Source organism: Felis catus, chromosome E1 (genome assembly GCF_018350175.1).
Source record: "Felis catus isolate Fca126 chromosome E1, F.catus_Fca126_mat1.0, whole genome shotgun sequence".
In the NCBI taxonomy this organism is placed as follows: domain Eukaryota; kingdom Metazoa; phylum Chordata; class Mammalia; order Carnivora; family Felidae; genus Felis; species Felis catus.
In genome coordinates this window covers 24,409,556-24,429,746 of record NC_058381.1, presented here as the reverse complement: position 1 = coordinate 24,429,746, position 20,191 = coordinate 24,409,556, and the positions used below count along the sequence as shown (strand labels likewise).

At 48.6% G+C, this 20,191-nt stretch overlaps 1 long non-coding RNA gene across 1 annotated transcript in view; it reads left to right on the top strand.

Moving 5' to 3' along the window:
- The first annotated feature begins 648 nt into the window (after positions 1-648).
- Positions 649-20,191, top strand: part of LOC123381954 — a 44,101-nt gene continuing 24,558 nt past the window's right edge. The window contains exons 1-2 of the long non-coding RNA XR_006589608.1: positions 649-780; positions 6,432-6,543. This is a non-coding gene — a long non-coding RNA (uncharacterized LOC123381954). The remainder of the gene's footprint in view (positions 781-6,431; positions 6,544-20,191) is intronic.

The window sequence follows — 20,191 nt, the reverse complement described above, 5'->3', positions numbered from 1 at the left end:
CACAAACAGAGATAAGGTGTCACCCTTCCTCCAAGAAGTTCCATGCAGGAAAGACAGGAAAACAAATCATTGCGAATACGGTATGAGCTGTGACAGAGGAGCATGGGCATTCAGCAAGGAGGCAGGCAATGGCATCAAGGGCCCAGAGTGCAAAAGGAGACAACTCGGCGCATAAAAGCTGCTCAACAGAGCTCTGTTCCCTTCTCCAGCCTTCCCCTTCCTCTCATGGCCTTACTTTTTAGACTCAGCTGCTTTTCACCCTAAAACCCCCATGTCTGTCCTTTCTGCTGAAACTGCAAGGTCTGGAAAGGGGCAAAAGGTGGATCCACTAGGGAAGCCCCCTCCTCCTCAGCTTTACCCCATCACCCTGTGACATTTATTGCTTATGTTGCCAGGTTCTGGGCAGGTGTTTGAAATAGCGCCATTTGACAGTCAAGGAGACTGAACCAGAACCTAAAGGAGACAGACTGAGGAATAAACCCAGACAGGGTTAGCCTGGAGCTGCGGAAACGAAGAACCGAAGAACCGGGAAGGTGGGTGTGGCCAAAGAAGGGTGGTCCATTCAGAATAGGCAAGTGACCAGCCCATAGTCTCCAGGCAAAACCTAGCTGACACCTGTGGTTTTCAGGTGTATTCACTTCATCACTCCTTTAACAGAAGCTTCATTGACCTCGATCTCTGTTGCAGGAAGGAGTCTGGCAAGCCCAGCCCCCATCTCCTCCCATGGCTCTGTCCCCAGGAGCTTAGCAAAGCCCCACCCCTGATGGGAGCCACGGAAGGGTGAGTGTTCTTTGGGTGTGGAGAGGGCGGGTGCCTGGGGCTCAGAGCAGACCCAGAGGGATCTATGAGATATCCTAATGCAGCCCCCGCGCTTAGCAATGAGAAAGTGTGTGCTGAGGGGATGTAGAGGGGGCAGGAACTTGCTCAAGGTCACATGAGTTCTTGGTAATAGAACCCAGACCCCTGGGCTAGAGTTTTCCATAACAGAATCCCCAGTGGGAGTGGGTAGAGGGAGGGAGGAGTGCAGTCGTTGCCTTACGTGGAGAAGGGGGGAGGGAACTGTCTGAAACAGCATTTCAGGGGCGGGGGGGTGGGGGGGGGCAACCGTATTCAGGAAGTGAAGATACCAAAAGTTACCCAGCACAGGGTGAATCCAACAGGTTTTGGAGCAGACATACCACAATTTTCTTCCTTTTCCAAGCTGTGTGACTCTGGGCAAGTTACTTCACCTTTCTGAGCATCAATCCCCTAAGCAGGCAGTGCTCAGCACACAGAAAGGCTAAGACAAATGTCAGGTGTCTTTGTTTTTGTTTTTTCTCCCTCTACTTGCCTCTTCCCTGGGAGCTTCATCCTCCATGCCTGATTCCCGGTAGACTCATTTGTTGTTTGACAGAGGACTGACTAGGTACAAGAACTGTTCTAAGCACTGGAGACAAAAAGTGAACAAAAATGACTACCCTCCTGGAGCTTACACTGTAGCAGAGGGAGAAAGACAGTGAGCCACATCAAGTGGTGATAAATGCTATGGATAAAAAGAAAGAGGAAAGGGGGCACAGAGGGTACTGTGGAAGTGAAGGAGGGCTTCACGGAAGAGGTAACAGCTGAGCAAAGATCTGATCTCCATCAGCTGCATGGAGTTCTGGGAGAAAAGACTTCTGGGCAGAGAGAACAGCTGTGCAAAAGCCCTGAGACCAATTTGGGTGCATTCAAGGAGAGGCAGGGGGGCCAGTGAAGTCAGTGGAATGAGAGAGGGAGAGAATGGTGGGACATGAGGTCCAAAAGGGGAGGGCAAAGGACCAGATAAAGTAGTCCTTGTGGGTCATTGCAAGGACTTTGAGGGAAGTAGGGAGCCATAGCAGGGTTTGATCACAGGGGGGATTTGATCGGACTCTGGCTTAGTGAGGTCCCTCTGGCTGCTCGGTTGACCATAGGCATAGGGGGACAAGAACGGGAGCCAGATGCCCATGTCGAGGGTGATGAGACCAGAAGGGCATCGGGGCAGGGTGCTCCTGAGCGTGTTGAAAGTGACCTGGTGGTTTTCCTCTATACGGAACATGCTCAGGTCTCTGTCCACCAATAGCTTACATTCTCCAGTCCCCTTCTTTTTTTCTGTCCCACTGAGGGGACCTACCAGGGGAGCTCCAAGATACTGTTCTATGGGATTGGACTCAGGCCCTCCTTCCTGCTGAAGCAGAATTAAGAAACTTCAGGTCAAGGAACTGAAGCCCTGCAGTACATCTGAGCCTTGGTGTATGCATCTGAGAAATGGGGACAAAGACTGTGGAAGAACCCTGGGCTGAGTAAGGTCCATGTAGGTGGGAGCTAGAATGTCTGCATGATGTTACAGTGAGGCCGGGGGAGAAGTCAAGGGTGTTAAGGTTCCTGGGAGTGGGGGGCACTGATACAGAGGGAGCTGAGTTTTGAGGTGTGAGGAATGGGGCTGCGGACATGAGAGGTGGGTCTGGCAGCAGAAGAGGTGTTTGGTAGGTACCGGGGCGTGGCAGGTTATGGCTGGATGCATGATGAACACCCCAGGTGTTCATGGCTGTATCTGATTGGGCCTCGGCATCTCACCTACCCCTCCCCTCTGCTCATTCGGCACCAGCACCAGATCTGCTCCTGCCTCAGGGCCTTTGCTTGTGGTCTCCTCTACCTGGCATGCCGCCTCCCACCCTCCGATATCCACACATTCCCTCACCTCCTTCGCATCTTTGCCAGAAGTCCCTCTCCCAGTGAGGTCCTCTCTGACCACCTTATTTAATGCTGTAGCTCTCTTTCCTCTCACTTAATTTCTTTACTTAGCACTTTGTCACCATTTTTTATATATTTTACTTATTTTGTTGATTGTCTCCTTCCTTTAGAGTCTAAGCTCCATGAGGGCTGGGACTTCTCTGTTATTATTTTTTTTTTACTGTAGTAAAAATACCTACATTATATTTATCATTTTAATCACTTGTAAGTTTACAAGTCAGTAGCATTAGGTACACTCGCAGTGTTCTATAACCATCACCACTATCTATATCCTATACTTTTTCTTTTTTAAAATCCCAATATAATTAACATACAGTGTTATGTTAGTGTCAGGTGTACAATATAGTAACTCAGCAATTCTCTGCATTACTCAGTCCTCATCATGATAGGTTTACCCTTAATCCCCTTCTATATTCTATATTTTTTACCCCAACATAAACTCCATACCCATTAAACAGCAATTCCCCATTTCTTCCTCCCCCAACTCCTGGTAACCCATATTCTACATTCTGTCTCTGAATCTGCCTGATCTAGGTACCCCATATAAGTAGAGCCAGGCAATATATGTCCTTCCATGGCTGGCTTATTTCACTTAGCATAATGTTTTCAAGGTCCATGTATGTTGTGGCATATATCATAATCTCTTTCCTCTTTATGGCCAAATAATATTCCACTGTACATATATGCCACATTTTGGCTATAGCTGTGTGTTCGTGCCTGGCATGGCACCTGGCTCATAGTGCTCGATAAATATTTGTTGAATGAGTGAACGAGTGATTAAATGAATGGGTGGCAGGAGTGATGAAACTTTGTGGTTTTGCTTTTGTTTTTTAATGTTTATTTTTGAGAGAGACAGAAGGAGAGAGAGAGAGTAGGAGGGGGAGGGGCAGAAAGAGAGTGAGTGAGAGAGAGAGAGAGAGAGAGAGAGAGAGAGAGAGAAAGAGCCCAATGTGGGGCTCAAACTCATGAACTGGGAGATCATGCATGACCTGAGCCGACTTTCGACGCTTAACCAACCAACACCTGTTCCAGGCGCCCCTCGCTTTTATTTTAGAACCATTGTGTTTGAGATCCTAGAGGAGCATTCAAATAGGGATGACAGTATCCCTGGGTGTTGAGGATGAAGGGGGCTAAACAGTAAATGGGCCACTGGGGAGACGAGTGAGGTACAGAGCGGGGCTCCTTCCTATTCTGGGCAAAGCACCTCCACCCTTGCTTCCTCATTCCAGAGAAGACTAAGTGAGGGTAGGGGGGGATGGTCTTTGGTGGGGATGCAGTTTAAAGCTCCCTGATGCCAGCCTGATCTGGATTTTCTTCTCCCTTTGGGGTGCTCAGAGTGTGCATGAGGTGCTCTGTGCCTGTGAAGGGGATTTGGGGCTGGCACACTAGAGATGGTGTCCCTGCCAGGTGACTAGCAGCCTGAGTGTGCTGAGGGTCTGAACTCATCCTGAGAGGGTCCAGATGTCCAGCCTCATCCTTGCTAATTAGCGCAATTAATTAACAAATGGCTTTGTGGCTCTGGGAGTCCTGGACTCCTTTGGCGTACTCCATCAGGGGGCAGCACTGTAAACAGGTGGTGGGGGCCTATGAGGGGTGGCAAAGGAGCCAGGACTCCAGGCTGACCCTGCCCTGGGCAGAGAGCATCCCCTCCCTGAGTGATTGCAGTAGTGTGTGTGTCTCTCTCTCTCTCTCTCTCTCTCTCTCTCTCTCTCTCTCTCTCTCTCTCTCTCTCTCTCCTGTCCTGCTGGTCCCAGGAGAGCTACAGCTGGGAAAAGGTGAGATCCAGGGTGCCTAGATGGGGGGGGAGGTGCAGCCAAGCCCCACTAGAGGAGAACCAAGTGCCATGGACAGAGCTATGGAAGGAACAGGAAACATGGTATTACCTGTTCCAGGTTGGTGGAGGAGACGTGGGTGCTGCCAGGAGGATCCCCTGGGCTGACAGGGAGACGCAGCCTCTGGCAGGAGGTTGCCCTGGTTTATGCTGGAGATGGATCCTATCCTGGGAGAGTTTTCTGATTTGATGGTGGAGTCACAGCTGCTGCCCTGGGGGAGCTCCTAGTCTGATGGTCCTAGCCCCTAGCCCCTGGTCTAGTGGGGGAATGAAATAGAGCCCTATAGGTGATGTAGGATAAGTACCCAAGGAGGGTGTTCAGAGAAAAGAGGGCAGTCCAGGTCCTGGGAGAAGAGGCTGCTTGCTGCCCTTGAAGGACTAGACAGGGGTTAGGACACATGAGCCAATTCTGTCAGGGTGCCCTTGGCACCTCCTGGGGACAGTGAATTGCACGCTGAATTGGGATATGGGCAGCCTGGCATAAGGCAGAGGACTTGTGTGAAGAACATGGCCACAGCTGGGTAGAGACCTGGGAGGTGGCAGCCTTGGAGCTTCAAGCTTGAGATGGTGGGGACCCACTCAGGGACACCTGCCACCCACCCACAGGGATGGGGGCTGGAGAGGTGGTGGGCTGGCTCGAATGGTAGAATCAGAAGAACAGAGGATGTTCCTGGAGAATGTCGTTGCGACCAGCTGGCCTTGGACAGGAGAGAGAGGGTGGCCAGGGAGAATAAGTCTGGAGAGAGGTGTTCGGGATGAGGTGATGAATCTTTTCAATTTACCATTTGTTGTAACTTTTAGAACCACTGAGTTTGAGGTCTGGGAGGAGCATTCAAAGAGAGATGGTGAGTCACTAGGAGGGTGGCTGAGGCAAGTCAGACAGAGGTCAGGATTCAAGGCAACCTCAACAACTGTGCCTGCTATGGGTTCGGTGTTAATAAGTAAGCCACTGTTCCTTCAAGTGTGGGCCCTGGACCAGTAGCAGCACCTGCAGCTGGTCACAACTGCAGGCTCTCAGGCCTCGCTCTGGACAATTAATGAGGATTTGTGTCTAAACAGGATCCTCAGTGATCCATGGTGCATATAGTGAAATTGCAGCAGCCACGCTCCAGGTGCATTATCAATTCCTGAATTTTGAGGTTGAGGAAACAGGCTCAGAAGTCGGGAGAAGGTGGTGAGGCATTGGCTGGTTGTGTGGGGAGTTCAGGTGCCTAATGTATCTGGGCTTGAGGCCCTCACGAGGCATAAGGTCTCCAGCTGGAGCAGGGAACAAGTGCAGTTGTGTGCCAGTGAGTGTTTAACAGCTGGCTTTCTGGGGAAGAAAAGTCCTGACTTGTATCGTTCACTAGTTTCCATGGTGTAAATACTCCTACCATAGTGGGTTTTGGGCTGTCAAGGGGAGATCACCGAACACGGACTTGGAAAGAGATGAGCGCCATTGTTCCTTGTGGGGGAGGGGCTGGCTCGTGTGTACATTTCTTGGCCTGGGAAAAATATCAGACAAAACAGGACCAACCCCCTGCCACTGACCTTAACCTCTGCCCCCCCACTCCCTCTAGGTGTGGACAGGTGGCCAGAAAGTCTGATGGACAGATGGTACCGTGGTAGTGCTTCTGCATGTTGTTGGCCATAGGTGCTGCACATATAATGTCCTCTCCTCGGGGACAGGATCAGTGATATGGTGGCCTCCCCCTGTCCTAGCTGAATGTCACCCCCAACTAGCCTGCATTCCAGTGAGTTCTCTCCAGGGCATGAGCATGGGGAGCGTGGAGCCTGGGCAGCCATCAGAGGCTGGACCTGTCTACTTTACTCTTCTCACCTAAAGAACCTGATTTCTGCTTCGACTCAGATCACAGTGTGGGAGCAGCCTGAGCAAGCAGTCCAGCACCAGCTGTGGCCTATTTATCACATGCCTCCTGAACCCCTGATCTGAGCTGCCGCTCCCTCTTTTCTGGAAAGCTGTGAGTAATGGAGAGCCTGGGCAGAGAGACCGAAGCTCTGGGTTCTAGTCTTACCATTGCTACTGCTTCACAGTGACCCTGGGAACTCATCTGTGCCATTTACACATTTGTGTAGTGTGCTTTTGCATTCACAGAGTTGCCTGGGAGTGAGTGTACAGGTGTGTCACAGAGTGTGAGAATAAGGGTGCATATGTGAATGAGTGTATACTGGGGGAGAGCAGCATAATGGGATGGGTTGACATCTGTCTGTCCACTTCTTCTAGGACTCCCACCTCTTCCTTCCCACGCTGTGGTCCCTGCGGCCACTCCACAAAGGATTTACAGGGGTTTTAGAGCTGACCCAGCCCCTGGCTGCCCCCTCACTGAAGGCCAGGAACCCCTCCAGGCTCCGAGCGGGTGGCCATGGCCCCTTTCCAGTAGGCTGGTGCCCACAACGGGTGCTGGATTAGCGGATGAGTGATACAATGGGCACATATGGTCCCGAGTGCCGGGTGCGGCCCAGGGCCCCTTACTCAGCGCCACTAGGATTAGACCTAATGAATTGGAAGGAGTTAACAATGCTTCAGGGCCCAGCAGAGCCCCAGGAGGCCTGCATAGGCCCTGCGTTGTGGCCGCCTTTCACCACTGAGGTGTAATCCGCTTTGAAATCAAAGGTGGTACAAAGTATGAATTTAAATTTGACATTTACAGCTCCGGTGAGATGACGTATTCTGGAAAGGTCTCTTCTTTAAGGGGGCTGGGATGGGGAGAGAGGAAAGAGTAGAGAAGAGTGAGGCCATCTGCTCTCACAGGAAGCCCAGGCTGGCTCAGTCCGAGCCAACTTTCCCCCCATGCCTTGGGCTGGGAGAGGGGGTGGGGGACTTTGGGACAGTTGGAAAGAAGGAGAGTGGGGAGTACAATTCATTCTCCCACCCTTAATTCAGAGGGTCAACCCAGTGCGGGGCTCGCTTGGTCTTAGAGCAGTCCCAAGAAGACCTTTAAAGCAGAATTCTTGCCCAAAGAGGTACTTGGTCTGATTTGTTTTCCGGTTGGGTTTTTTTAAGTTTTTAAAAAATTTTGGTAAAATATATACAACATAAAATTTCCTGTAACCATTTTTTAAGTGCACAAGTCGGTGGCATTAAAGTTACAATATTGCACAACCATCACCACTCTCTATTTCCAAAACTTCTACATCACCCCAAGCAGAAACCATGTGCCCATTAAGCAGTAACTTCCCATTTTCCACTCTCTGCAGCCCCCAATCACCTCTGCTCTACTTCCTGTCTCTATGCATTTGCCTATCCTAGATATTTCATATAAATGGAATTGGACAATAGTTATCCTTTTGTGACTGGCTTCTTTCACTCAGCCTAATGTCTTCAAGGTTCATCCATGTTGTAGCATGAATCAGAACTTCATTCCTTTTTATGGCTGAATAATATTCTGTTGCATGTACATTCCACACTGTATTTATCCAATCATCTGTTGGTGAACTCTTGAGTTGTTTCCATCTTTTTAGCTTGTGTGAATAAAGCTGCAGTGAATATTGGCATACGAGTTTCTGTTTGAGTCCCTGTTTTTAATTCTTTGAGGTATATACCTAGGAGTGGAATTGTTGGGTCATATGGTAATTTTGTTTAACTTTTTTTTTTTTTTTTTTTAGAGCAAAAGAGATCACATGCACATGCGCGTGCTAGGGGTAGGGCAGAATGGGGTGGGAGGGGCAGAGAGAATCTTAAGCAGGCTCCCTGCCCAGTGCAGAGCCCAACACAGGGCTGGATCCCACAACGCTGGGATCATGACCTGAGCTGAATTCAAGAGTCAGATGCTCAACTGCCTTGACCACCCAGGCGCCCCTATGTTTAACTTTTTGAAGAACCTCCATACTATTTTCCACAGTGGTTGTACCATTTTACATTCCCACCAGCAATGCATGAAGGTTCCAGTCATCTTTGACAACATTTATTTTGGGTTTATTTAAAAAAAATTTTTAATGTTTATTTTTAGGAAAGAGAGAGAGAGAGACAGAGCACGAGTGAGGAAGGGGCAGAGAGAGAGGGAGACACAGAATCCAAAGCAGGCTCCAGGTCCTGAGCTGTCAGCACAGAGCCCAATGCGGGTCTCAAACTCACTAATCATTAGATCATGACCTGAACTGAAGTTGGATGCTCAACCGACTGAGCCACCCAGGCGCCCCTGGGTTTATTTTAAGTTATAACTATCTTACTAGGGCAAAATGATATCTCCATTTTCCTAATGACTAATGATATTGAATATCTTTTCATATACTTATTTTCCATTTGTGTATCTTCTTTGGAATCTGACCCTATTTTATAGATAAAGAAGCTGAGGCTCTAAACTCCCTAGTGTGGTTGGCATTCTAGGCCCCAGCACTTTCAGACTCTCTACCCTCATAACCCCCCAGCCACAAGGGACTCCTACAGTCCCCAGGCACCTCTGAAACTCCACTGAGCGCTGGGCTAGATGGAAGGAAAAGGTGGGGCGTGTCTACTCTGTGCCAGCACTGGGCTAGACTCTTTCCCTCTGGCCTGAGTCCCCTTCCTTCCATGTCCCAGCATGATGATTTCCAACCCAGGTCAGACAGCATCTCCTCTGGGCAGAACTCCTCCTCCCCTGGGTTCCCAGAGAACTCCATCCCTGTTTCCAACACTGAGCTCCTCACAGCAGAATGTAAGTGTTGGGTTAGGTCTATTTTCAGGGACCATCTCCGACAACAGGATCCATGCCCCCTCCCTCAGGGCCCTCAGCGTGGAGTCCTGGATCAAGTAGGTGCCCCACCTGCTTTATTTTCTCCCACTACACCACGTCTCAATAAGCATTTGTTTGGGAGAGGAAGAGGGAATCGGAGAACACCAATACTTTCTCACATTTATTGAGCATGTATGTCAAGATATATGCCAAACTGTATGCCACACCATATATGCTAAGCCCTTTACATATATAATTTGTCTCAATATCACAATAATCACACAAGGTGGGTACTTGTATTATGTTCTTCTTACAGCAGGATTCAAGTCCTCAGAGGTGGGCCCAAGGGGGCCTGTTCCCTGTTGTCCTCACATCTTTGATGGCTGGCCTCCACTCTTCACCCCCAGGCTTCCCTACTCTGGCAGAGCCCTCCTGGCTCCCCCTACCATTTCATTCCATGTGTGTCAAGCCCTGGATTTGCTTGGGGTTGATCACCAGACCTGGTGATAGAAAGTAATATCTAAGCCCTTATCCAAGTATAGGGCTTGAGGCTTCCTTGGCTCTTTTTGGCAAGTAAGGTGGGGGTTATTCTCCCTTTGTTACAGATGAGGAAACTGAGGCACAGAGAAATTAAGTAACTTGTCTGGTATTGCACTAATAGTGGGAATGGAAGTTGGCCTCAGTTTCAGATCTTTTGTCCTCAAATCCAGGGCTCTTTTCTCTAAAGAGTTCCATCTTTAGATCCAAGAACTGGTCTCATCAACCTGTAACAGGCATTTGAAAACACAGCCCCAGCCTGACATCAACTTTCCTCCAGCCCTCAATGTTCCCTTCCCTAAAATGGGAATATGAAAACCTACTTCTCACAGCTGCATGAAGAGGTTAGAATGAATGAAGAGCATCTAGCACAATGCCTGGCACGTGGTAGGTGCTCCATGATTACTTTCCCTTCACTCTTTGGGCACGTACCACCCTTTTCTTGGGGGGTCTGCTGCAGTGGGAAATGAGAATTTCTGGGTTGGGGGGTAGTCAACCGCGTTTGAAGTGACAGTGACAGATGGGTGCGGTGTCTCTCCCAGGCGCCCAGCCAGCCCTGCGGTGCGTGTCCACCAGTCCCCGGACATTTCCTCCCTCCTCCTGGCCACGATGAGGTGTCATTTGCCGCCTGTCCCTTCTCGTCATCGATTTCCAAGTCGTTAATTAACGGGGCTTGTCAGCTGGGAAGATGAATTCTGTCCTCGGCTCTCGGGGCCTTTTGTTTTGGGATTGTAAATGTTATAGATCTCCCATGATGGAAGGCCATGGGGTCAGGGGGCACCGGGTTGCCCAGTGGGGGTGGCAGTCAGGGAGAGGAGCTTGTGGGCCTGGCTGGGCTCCGCTTGCCTGGGACAGGCCCCCAGTGCCCCCTCACAGTGGCCTGTCTGGCTTGGCTCTCTGAGGTTGGAGTTCGAAGGACGGGAGTTTTTCTGTCATCCAAAACTTCATTCTGGGAGAAGCTGCCTTGTGCCAAATGGTGTATATTTGACTGTGCCCAGGATGGGGACTGGCTGGAGGGGGATACAGACCCTACTCAGTCTGATGGGGAGATAGTGTTATCCTCAGGGAGTAGCTAGTCTGATGGGGGAGACATACTGTTGTCTTTGAGAATATACAGTCTGATGAGGGAGCTCTGGCTTGGGAAAGCCCTCAGTCTGATGGGGGAGACACAATTCCTATCCTGGGTGCACCCCCAGTCATATGGGAGAGACCTAGCTCTACCTTGGGAATCCTGAGTCTGAAGGAAAAAAGCAGACCCTGCCCTGGGGGAGTTCAAGCCTTGGGAAAAAAAAAAAATTGCAGACAAAGAGCTACTCAGAGCTTGACTCAACTGGGTTTGGATCTGTTTTCCAGTATCCTGAGGCAAACCACACTCTGGGCCGGGCAGGCCCCCTGCCTTCTGTGTGAGGTCTCAAGGCAAGCAAACTGTTTTACCAACAGCTGAGCTGAATTCCAGGTGGGCAAAACGGATGCCTCAGAACACAGGCGGATATAAAAATAAAAGCTACACATTTGGTTTTTGATGATAAGAGGCATGGGAATTTGGGAAGAGCTTATGACCACTGACCAACAGCCCCGGAGCAACACTGACATTGAGGAGATCTCTCCCAAGGAGAGGTGGAGGGCACTGAGGAGGGGGCAGGGGCGTTCTGTCCCGGGGCTCACCAGGACTGGCTGAATATGGACTGGAGCTCAGGGTTGGCCCTTAAAAGACCGAGTTTGAGCAACAAGATTGCCTCCATCTTTCTGTGTGGCCTTGGGGGATTTCTCCTGTCTCTGGGTCTCTCCCACAAGAGGAAGAGCACAGACCTGTTACTCCCTCTAATGCTCAGGATGGCGGGTGGAATTCAGGCTTCTCACCAGAATTTGAATCTGGCCCTGGTCCCTTATATTGGCCAAGCAGTTCAACCCATTTGAACTTCATTTCCTTCTCCCTAAACTGGGGATTCTTAGGGATGGCTGTGTTGGTTAGACAAGCTGTTACTTAGAACAGTGCTTGGCTTGGTAAACGTAGCCATTGTTGTCTGCCCATGAGATACTACAGAGGGAGCTAGGCACTGTGCCCAGCCCCCTGAGCATTTGTGGTAACTGCAATGGTTGCCCCTCCTCCTTCTGATCCCTGGGGCCCTGATATAGGGGACTTCTCTAGTGTCCACCTGCTGCTGGGCATGGACAGAGGAGTTTCACCAACCCAGACCTTTCAGAAGTTCCCGGCTCCCTGGTTCCTGCTTAGAGCCTGGTTGGGGCAGCCCTGCTGGGGTGGGTGTGGGGTGGGCACAAGGAGCCCCAGATGGTGACTTCAACCTCTGGGCGACTTTGAGAAGGAGCCAGAGATGTCCTATTGGTGGGGACTTCCAAGAGCCTGTGCGTTTAGGCTGAGGTGAGAGGGGGCCCTTTGCCTTGGTGACAGCCTGGGTGGGGAGGGTGTGAGGGGGAAACATAAGCAGCAGCTGCCCACCCCCTCTACCTTCCAAATAGGTCCAGGATGGCAGCCCCACCCTCAGATTCCCCCCAGAATTGGAGAGCAGGAGTGGGCAGTGTAACATGGGTGGGGCTGTGACTTGGGGAGCCAGAGCAGTGATTGCTATCCCAGGATGTAGGGTAGACTCCAGATGTGAGGCAGTGAGGTGTGCCCTTCAGGCTCCCCACCCTCATCTGAACCAGGTCCCCATTTCAGAGAACTGGTGTTCACAAATGGCCATTTATCCAAAGGAACATGGGAGCTACTGGCACAGCAGGGACTAGAATCCAGACCTCTGGTCTCATAATCTGGTGCTCTTTCCCCATCATCACCCAGTGAGGTAAGGCCCAGGCTCATTCCCCCCAGATACTCCACAACTTACTTTCTGTGCACCCTAGGCCTTGACTCTGAGTGAGTGAATGAATGAAAAAGAGATAATGCTGTGGTTTTCTCCTCAGCTCTAGCGGGGCTCTAGCTGGAGTCCTCCCTATTTCAGATTGATCCCCCAATAGTCCCACTGGACAGACTGAAAGCTAGAGGTCAGAAAGAGTGGCTGTGGAATGAGCCTCTGTGGGATGTGATGCTTCCTGGCTTCCCAGGGAGCCGGGTGGACAAGGTGACCAGGGGGCCCCAGTGGGGCAGCAGGGGAGCCATGCCTGTGGAGGGTGTTGGTGGGTGCCGGGGTGCCTGCCCCAGGCCTGGGGTGAGGACAACCCTCAGTTCAGGCTGCAGGTGCTCATCTCACTTCCATCCTGCAAGGCAGTTCTAGAGGCTCCTGCTTCTCTTCCTCTGTAAATCATGAGCTAAGGGGCTGGAATCTAGGAGGAGGAGCCGGGCGGGGCGCTGTTGGGGAAATTTACAGCAGTGATTTTCTCCTCCACGTTAGGAGCTGAGGGGGCTGCAGAAACACTGTTATGGCTCCTTATAAATATCACCCGCGCCCCTAGACTGATGCTCCATTTACCACACAGGGGCAGGGGGAGGCTAGTGAGGGGAGAGTGGAGGGCAGACTTCAGCCAGAACTTCCCAGACACTAGGAGGGTTGCAGTACACAGAAATGGGTGAGTGACAGAGGCTGCTGCACGCAGGGGCTGGGGGATGGATGGATGGCCCCACTCCTCCAGTTGACAAGTATTTAATGGGTGCCTAGTATGTGCCTGGCCCTGTCTGTATCAGGTGCTGTGGAGCATGACAGATTTGAGCTGAATGTGCTGGAGCCCAGGGGTGAGGTGGGCTTTCGTGGAATAGCCCCACAAACACATCCTCACTGGTGGTGGGGAGCCTGACTGCTGATTGCTTACCGCCAGAGGGGATCTGAGGGAATCACTGCCCTCCAGTGTCTGGGCCAGACACTGAGGCCCTGGGAACTGCCTTCCTTGCCCATGCTGACCTCTAATCAAGGTCTTAATTACAGCTGCCTGCCCTGCACTGGCCTCAAGTGGTGACATCTTCATATGGCCCTGGGACTATCAAGTTTGCTGGTCTTTCTTTCTAATCTCTTCCAAACAAGGCTCAGGGACCCCAGCCTTCTGGGGTCAAGACTGGCCGGGCAGTGTGGGGATAACCCTGCCCCTCACTCTCCCACCCCTGCTTCTCAAAATGCCCAGAGCTGTAGGATAAGGACTCAAGAAAAAGATACTTCTTGAGTAGTGCAGGTAAGAGTGGAAGGGAGAGGACCAGAGTCCTCTCCAAGGCCCTCAGAGAATAAGATGCTCAGTAAAGATGCCAGACCTGGAGGCAGCCTGGTGGGGAAGAAGAGCACCAGAGACGCCAGGAGGCCTGATTCTTGGCCTGGCAACCTTTCTGCTAAGTAACTTTGGGGAAGTTGCTGAGCCTCAGTTTCTCAGTTGTAAAATGGGGTTTAAACACAGCCATTTGCTTCTGATGCCTTAAATCTCCATCAGGCAGTGGGTGGGCAGGTGGGTGGGAGGGCGTGCAGCAGGCCCTGACCTCATCCAGAGCCAGGCCAACCAAGGAGTGTAAGGACTGGAACTGTTTGTTTCCAGAGTATTCTACCTACTTTTACTAGCAAATGCATGCACAAAGTACAAAATTCAAAAGAACAAATGAGCAAGAATAGGGAATAAGTCTTCTTCCTACCCCTGCACTCAACCCCCCTATTCTCCGCCTTGGAGGCAACCATTATTGTTTGTTTTATCGCATAGCCTCCCAGAGAGCACCTATCTACGTATATTAGGCACATATGTGTTTACGTAGACATTTATAGACATTTATATAATTTAAATATTTGCAAAAAGAGACACATACTAGATGGACCTTATTTCTAGGAAGCACTTTTTTAAATGTTTATTTATTTATTTTTGAGAGAGAGAGAGAGAGAGAGAGAGAGAGAGAGAGAGAGAGAGAGAATATAAGCTGGGGAGGGCCAGAGAAAGGGAGACAGAGAATCCCAAGCCAGCCCAGAAGCATCATCACAGAGCCTGATGTGGGGCTCGAACTCATGAACCATGAGATGATGACCTGAGCCGAAATCAAGAGTGGGATGCTTAACTGACTGAGCCACCCAGGGACCCCTCTACGAAGCACTTTCTAATGATCAGAGGTGAGCTCCGCATTAGTGGTGGTGTTTGGGCAGAAGCTGGGTAACTGCCTGGGATATTGCCAAAGACAGCCCAGCATCAGATGGGGCTGGTCTGTGCTTCTGTCCTGAACCTTCTCTGTCCCCACATTATGCAGAGGTGGGGGTGGGGAGGTGAAGGGAGCAAGTGGGAGAGGGGTGGAGAGAGAGAATCCCAAGCAGGCTCCATATTGTCAGCACAGAACCCACAAACCATGAGATCATGACCTGAGGGTGTGAAGGGTATGATCTGTCTCACAGTGAGTCTGTAGGAAAGCTAGTGGAGACCTGGTGGATGAAAATGACACTGGGCCAAGCCCATGGGATGATGCCGGGTGGTGCTTGGGTCTAAGATAAGGGCAGGCGGGAGAGGTCCAGGACATCCCAGGAGAGATGGGAGCTCCACACCTTGGAGGTGACCAGGGAGAGACAGGAGCCTGTGCTCCCCCCTCAGCCCTCGTGTTTGTTTGTAAAGGCTTAGGCAGGAATCTGCCCTCATGATCCTAAGGCCTCAGGCTACTGGCCCTGGGGACAGAGTGGGGGCAACTGGCGTCTGACCCCCTAAACCTGGTGTCTCCACTGATCAACAGGCCAGATAAGAGGCAAGTCATGTGCTGACCTTAGACCTTGGGGGTCTTGGTGGGGAGGGTGTAGTCGTGCTACAGTGAAAGGGTCCTGCTCTCAGAACAGGAAGCCCTCAAGAGAACTTCGTGTCCATTATTTCCCAAACTTTGCTCATTTACATTCCACTTTCATAATGTTGGCCATTTGTGAGTTTCCCCTGCATTTATAAGCTTAAAGATCAAATATCTTAAGTGCACACCTTGATCAATTTTTACATGTGTATTTTCCCTGACACCACATGGAACATTTCCATGTGGAAAATGGAACTCAGAAGGCTCCTTCTTGCCCCCTCCCAGTCAGCACCTCCCAAAAGTAATCATAGGCTAGCTTTGTCTGTTTTTGAACTCCATAAATGGATTTATCCACTAGGCCCTCTTCTTTGTCTTGCTTCCTTCACTCAGCATCTTACTTGTGAGCTCCATTTGTGTTGTTGGGGGAGGCAATAGTCCTTTTTTACATGCAGTATAGCACATATTAATATACCACAATGTATTCATCCAATCTTCTGTGGACAGGCGTTTGAGTTTTTTTCTGATTTGGGGCTTATTAAATAGAGTGCTGTTGTAAACACTCCTGTACATGTCTTTTGGTGGACATGTGAACATATTTCTGTTGGGCATATCCCTGCGGAGAAAATGTTGGGTCATGAGATTTCACTCTTGATCACTGTTTACATACAATATTGTTAATGGACCCGCTTTTATGTAAAATTCCACAGTGAGCCTGCAGAAAAGCATACAACTTATAAGTGAAAATCCAGATGAACTTTTCCCAAAATGAACACAACTATATAACCAGTACCCAGAATGAGAAACAAAACATTATCAGAACCCCAGAAGCCCCTCTGGACCCCCTTATAGCTTCACACTCCCTCTATGGGGAACTGCTCTCCTGAGTCCTAACACAGTGGACCAGTTTTGTAAAACTTTATAAAATGGGATCACATGGATAGACTCCTTGCTATTGACTTCTTGCACTCAAAATGTTTGTGAGATTCATTCAGGTCGTGTGTAATGGGAGTTTGCTCTTTTTCATTGCTGGAAAGTCTCATTGGGTGGATCTCATTGTGTGAATATGCCACAATTTATCCACTCCTCCATTGGTGAACATTCAGCTGTTACCAACAGCATTGCTCTGAAGAGTCCTGGGTGGGTCTTGAGTATACACATGTCTCTATTTCTTTTTTCTTTTTTAAGTTTTTATTTATTTTTAAGAGAGAGAAAGAACACAAGTGGGGTAGGGGCAGAAAGAGACAGAGAGAGGGAGACACAGAATCTGAAGCAGGCTCCAGGCTCCCAGCTGTCAGCACAGAGCCAGATGCGGTGCTCGAACCCACGAACCACAAGATCATGACCTGAGCTGATGTCCATTGCTTAACTGACCAAGCCACCCAGGTGCCCCCACCTATTTCTAGAGGTGGAATTGCTAGTGGGCAAACTTCTTAAGCTTAAATACTTTAAATTTATTTAGTTTTAAGTTAATAGGGGTGTTTGTTTTTTTTTTTGAGACCTTTTAAGTTTGAAGAAAAGTTGAGCAGAAAGTACAGGGAGTTCCCATATATGCCCCCTCTCTCTGCCCACAGTTCCCTCTATTATTAATATCTTGCATTGCTGTGGCACGTCTGTTACAATTGATCAACCAGTACTGATGCACTATTATTCACTGAAGCCCACAGTTCATGATAGGATTCACTGTTTGTAGTTCTATGGGTTTTGACAAATGCATATCTCGTGTTCACCTTCTGCAATACTACACAGAATAGTTTTACTGTCCTAAAAATGATCTGTCCTTTACCTGTTTATCCCTCCTTCCTCCCAACCCCTGGCATCTGTTTATCTTTTTACTGTCTTCATAGTTTTGTCTTTTCCAAAATGTCATATCGTTAATATCATGCAGTATTTAGACGGCTTCTTTCACTTAGTAACATGGATAAGTTTGCTGTGTGTCTTTTCATGGCTTGATAGCTCATCTCTTTTTAATATTGATTAACACTCCATTGTCTGGATGTACCACAGTTTGTTTATCCAGTCATCCTTGTAAAGTCATCTGGTAGCTTCCAAGTTCTGACAATTAGGAATACAGCTGCTATATACATTCGTGTATGGGTTTTTGTGTGGACGTTAAGTTTCCAACTCATTTGGGTTAATTCCCAGGAGTACGATTGCTGGATTATATGGTAAGAGAATGTTTAGTTTTGTAAGAAACTGCCAAACTGTCCCCCAAAGTGGCTATACCATTTTGCATCCCCACCAGCAATGAATGAGAGTTCCTGTAGCTCCACATTTAATGTTGTTAATTCTAATAGGTTGTTAATGGCATCTCATTGTTATTGTAACTTGCAGTTCCCTAATGACCTTTATGGAGCATCTTTTCATATGCTTATTTGCCATCTGTATGTCTTCGCTGATGAGGTGACCAAATCTTTTGCTCACTTTTTGAGTTGTTTTCTTATAGTTGAATTTTAGACTTCTTTGTATATTTTGGATATGATTCCTTGGTCACATATATGTTTTGCAAATATTTTCTTCCATTTTGTGGCATGTATATTCACTTTCTTAAAATATATTTATTTAAAAACTTTTAAATTTTTTTAATGTTTATTATTTTTGAGAGAGAGAGAGAGAGAGAGAGAGAGAGAGAGAGCAAGCAAGTGTGGGAGGAGCCAGAGAGAGAGAGGGAGACACAGAATCTGGAGGAGGTTCCAGGCTCTGAGCTGTCAGCAAAGAGCCCAACACAGGGCCTGAACCCACGAACCATGAGATCATGACCTGAGCTGAAGTCAGACACTTAACCAACTGAGTCACCCAGGCGCCCCTAAAATATATTTATTTTAAAATAAAATTTTATATCATAGCAGTAATGAGAAAACCAGAATTATTTGTCATGAAAGAAGATAACCATAAAAATAAATGCAGTAGAAAGATAGGAAGCCCATGTTATTCCATTCTAGCAAGTCCTTCCATCTGCTCCAGAGCTCTGAGCCTAAAACTTAAATCTCTTTTGTTAAAAAGGGAGCTAATAAGTGGTAGAAAAATAAAAGCTATACTAGCACCAAACCAAGATTTTCTCCTGGCCAAAATCAGAAAGTTTGAAACATAATTGGAGGAATAACATTTTTATTAGTGTAAGGAAAGTTACTTAATGCTGATTAATGTATTTCCTAAAATAATCTTTGGGAATTACTGATATAGTCTATCCCCTTTGCTCCTGCATCTACCTATCTGGTGCTAAAATCCTTTGATCTTTCACTCTGTGTGTGCACACCTCCAGTGAACCAGAAACCCTCCCTTCCAAGACAGCCTGTTTCTTTAGAGCCAGTTCTAGTAGGAAGCCCTTTATTGCATCAAGCCAAAAATCCCCCTGTAACTTCCCCCAACTAGTCCTACCTCTCCATCTTAGGGATCCCAGGATAAAAGCTAATCTGTTTGCCCAAGAGAGCCATTAACCTCTCAGAGCCTCAGTTTCTTCATCTAAAACATCTTCTTTAGATGTTTTTTAGACTTTCCAGGGATGTTTTAATGATCAAATGAGATACAGCACATAAAGTGCTCAGCCCTGCCAGATCCCCAGGGAGGTAGGAAGAAAGAAGCCCTTCTGTTGATTCTAGTGCAAATTAATTCATAGGAGGAGGTGGGGAGGAGGTTAGTATAGTTTGTCTGGGGGTGTCTTAGCATCATTGACAGAGTCAGGATCTGAAAGTCTAGGGAGACCCTACTAGTAGGTAACTGGGTCTGTGTCCTAATAGAATCTTAGGGATAATCTGATGCAATCTCTTCATTCCATAGTTTAAGAATCTGGAGATTAGAGGGGTGTCTGGATGGCTCAGTCGGTTAAGCATCTGACTCTTGGTTTCAGGTCAGGTCATGATCTCATGGTTCATGAGTTCGAGCCCCACATCGAGCTCCGCACTGACAGCATGGAGCCTGCCTGGGATTTTCTCTCTCCTTCTCTTTCTGCACCTCCTGTACTTTCCTTGTCTTTCAAAGTAAGTAAACTTAAAAAAAATGTTTTAAAGAATCTGGAGGTTAGAGAGGCTGAGATTTGTCCGAAGTCACATGATGAGAGGCAGAGCAGAAACCTATTTGTGCAGGCAGGGGTATAGAAGGAACACTGGACTTGGAGTCCTGAGTCCTAGCTATGGGCTATTAAGCTTTATGGATATTTTACTATGTCACCTTGGAGAAGTGTTTTTCCTTCTATGGACTCAGTTTCCTTACTTATAAAATGAGGCATTGACCTAGGGGCACCTGGGTGGCTCAGTCAGTTAAGCGTCCGACTTCAGCTCAGGTCATGATCTCACGGTCTGTGAGCTCGAGCCCTGTGTCGGGCTCCGTGCTGACAGCTCAGAGCCTGGACCCTGCTTCAGATTCTGCGTCTCCCTCTCTCTCTGCCCCTCCCCTGCTCATGCTCTGTCTCTCTCTGTTTCAAAAATAAATTAAAACATTAACTTTTTTTTTTTAATGAGGCATTGACGTAAATGACTTTTGAGGTTCCTTCTGGCTCTAGAATTCCATGATAGAGGCGCCTGGGTGGCTCAGTCAGTTAAGCGTTGGACTTATGCTCAGGTCATGATCTCACAGTTTGTGGGTTTGAGCCCCATGTCGGGCTCTGTGCTAACAGTTCAGAGCCTGGAGCCTGCTTTGGATTCTGTGTCTCCCTCTCTCTCTGCTCCTTCCACATTCATGCTCTCTCTCTGTCTCTCAAAAATTAATAAAAGTTTTAAAAAATTCCATGAGCAAGGAAGTAGTTTTTGAACT